This window comes from Triticum aestivum, chromosome 7D (assembly GCF_018294505.1).
Source record: "Triticum aestivum cultivar Chinese Spring chromosome 7D, IWGSC CS RefSeq v2.1, whole genome shotgun sequence".
Taxonomy (NCBI): Eukaryota; Viridiplantae; Streptophyta; class Magnoliopsida; order Poales; family Poaceae; genus Triticum; species Triticum aestivum.
This window is the reverse complement of record NC_057814.1, coordinates 463,906,486-463,909,338: the sequence shown is the minus strand read 5'-3', so window position 1 is coordinate 463,909,338 and position 2,853 is coordinate 463,906,486.

Genomic DNA, 2,853 nt, shown 5'->3' with positions numbered 1-2,853 from the left:
ATCTCGAAATACGCCAACCCAACAAGTACCTTTGGAGACACCTGTAGAGCACCTTTATAATCACCCATTTACGTTGTGACGTTTGGTAGCACACAAAGTGTTCCTCCGGTAAACGGGAGTTGCATAATCTCATAGTCATAGGAACATGTATAAGTCATGAAGAAAGCAATAGCAACATACTAAACGATCGAGTGCTAAGCTAACGGAATGGGTCAAGTCAGTCACGTCATTCTCCTAATGAGGTGATCTCGTTAATCAAATGACAACTTATGTCTATGGCTAGGAAACATAACCATTTCTGATTAACGAGGTAGTCAAGTAGAGGCATACTAGTGACACTCTGTTTGTCTATATATTCACACATGTATTATGTTTCCGGTTAATACAATTCTAGCATGAATAATAAACATTTATCATGATACAAGGAAATAAATAATACTTTATTATTGCCTCTAGGGCATATTTCCTTCAGCAAGATGATGGTAGCAATTACACGGACTGGGTCCGTAACTTGAGGATTATCCTCATTGCTGCACAGAAGAATTACGTCCTGGAAGCACCGCTAGGTGCCAAACCTGCTGCAGGAGCAACACCAGATGTTATGAACGTCTGGCAGAGTAAAGCTGGTGACTATTCGATAGTTCAGTGTGCCATACTTTACGGCTTAGAACCGGGACTTCAACGACGTTTTGAACGTCATGGAGCATATGAGATGTTCCAGGAGTTGAAGTTAATATTTCAAGCAAATGCCTGGATTGAGAGATATGAAGTCTCCAATAAGTTCTACAGCTGCAAGATGGAAGAGAATAGTTCTGTCAGTGAGCATATACTCAGAATGTCTGGGTATAACAATCACTTGATTCCACTGGGAGTTAATCTTCCGGATGATAGCATCATTGACAGAATTCTTCAATCACTGCCACCAAGCTACAAGATCTTCGTGATGAACTATAACATGCAAGGGATGGATAAGACGATTCCCGAGCTCTTCGCAATGCTAAAGGCTGCGGAGGTAGAAATCAAGAAAGAGCATCAAGTGTTGATGGTCAATAAGACCACCAGTTTCAAGAAAAAGGGCAAAGGGAAGAAGAAGGGGAACTTCAAGAAGAACAGCAAACAAGTTGCTTCTCAGGAGAAGAAACCCAAGTCTGGACCTAAGCCTGAGACTGAGTGCTTCTACTACAAGTAGACTGGTCACTGGAAGCGGAACTGCCCCAAGTATTTGGCGGATAAGAAGGATGTCAAGGTGAACAAAGGTATATGTGATATACATGTTATTGATGTGTACCTTACCAGAGCTCGCAGTAGCACCTAATATTTGCAACTCGAAACAGGGACTACGGATTAAGCGGACACTGGCTAAGGACGAGGTGATGATGCGCGTGGGAAATGGTTCCAAAGTCGATGTGATCGCCGTCGGCACGCTACCTCTACATCTACCTTCGGGATTAGTTTTAGACCTAAATAATTGTTATTTGGTGCCAGCGTTGAGCATGAACATTATATTTGGATCTTGTTTGATGCGAGACGGTTATTCATTTAAATCAAAGAATAATGGTGGTTCTATTTATATGAGTAATATCTTTTATGGTCATGCACCCTTGAAGAGTGGTCTATTTTTGATGAATCTCGATAGTAGTGATACACATATTCATAATGTTGAAGCCAAAAGATGCAGAGTTGATAATGATAGTGCAACTTATTTGTGGCACTGCCGTTTGGGTCATATTGGTATAAAGCGCATGAAGAAACTCCATACTGATGGACTTTTGGAATCACTTGATTATGAATCACTTGGTACTTGCGAACCATGCCTCATGGGCAAGATGACTAAAACGCCGTTCTCCGGAACTATGGAGCGAGCAACTGATTTGTTGGAGATCATACATACTGATGTATGTGGTCCAATGAATGTTGAGGCTCGCGGCGGGTATCGTTATTTTCTCACCTTCACAGATGATTTAAGCAGATATGGGTATATCTACTTAATGAAACATAAGGCTGAAACATTTGAAAAGTTCAAAGAATTTCAGAGTGAAGTTGAAAATCATCGTAACAAGAAAATAAAGTTTCTACAATCTGATCGTGGAGGAGAATATGTGAGTTACGTGTTTGGTCTACATTTGAAACAATGCGGAATAGTTTCGCAACTCACGCCACCCGGAACACCACAGCGTAATGGTGTGTCCGAACGTCGTAATCGTACTTTACTAGATATGGTGCGATCTATGATGTCTCTTACTGATTTACCGCTATTGTTTTGGAGTTATGCTTTAGAGACGGCCGCATTTACGTTAAATAGGGCACCATCAAAATCCGTTGAGACGACGCCTTATGAACTGTGGTTTAGCAAGAAACCAAAGTTGTCGTTTCTTAAAGTTTGGGGCTGCGATGCTTATGTGAAAAAGCTTCAACCTGATAAGCTCGAACCCAAATCGAAGAAATGTGTCTTCATAGGATACCCAAAGGAAACTGTTTTGTACACCTTCTATCACAGATCCGAAGGCAAGACATCCGTTGTTAAGAATGGATCCTTTCTAGAGAAGGAGTTTCTCTCGAAAGATGTGAGTGGGAGGAAAATAGAACTTGATGAGGTAACAATACCTGCTCCCTTATTGGAAAATAGTTCATCACAGAAACCGGTTCCTGTGACGTCTACACCAATTAGTGAGGAAGTTAATGATGATGATCATGAAACTTCAGATCAAGTTATTATTGAACCTCGTAGGTCAACCAGAGTAAGATCCGCACCAGAGTGGTACGGTAATCCTGTTCTGGAGGTTATGTTACTAGATCATGACGAACCTACGAACTATGAAGAGGCGATGGTGAGCCCAGATTCCACAAAATGGC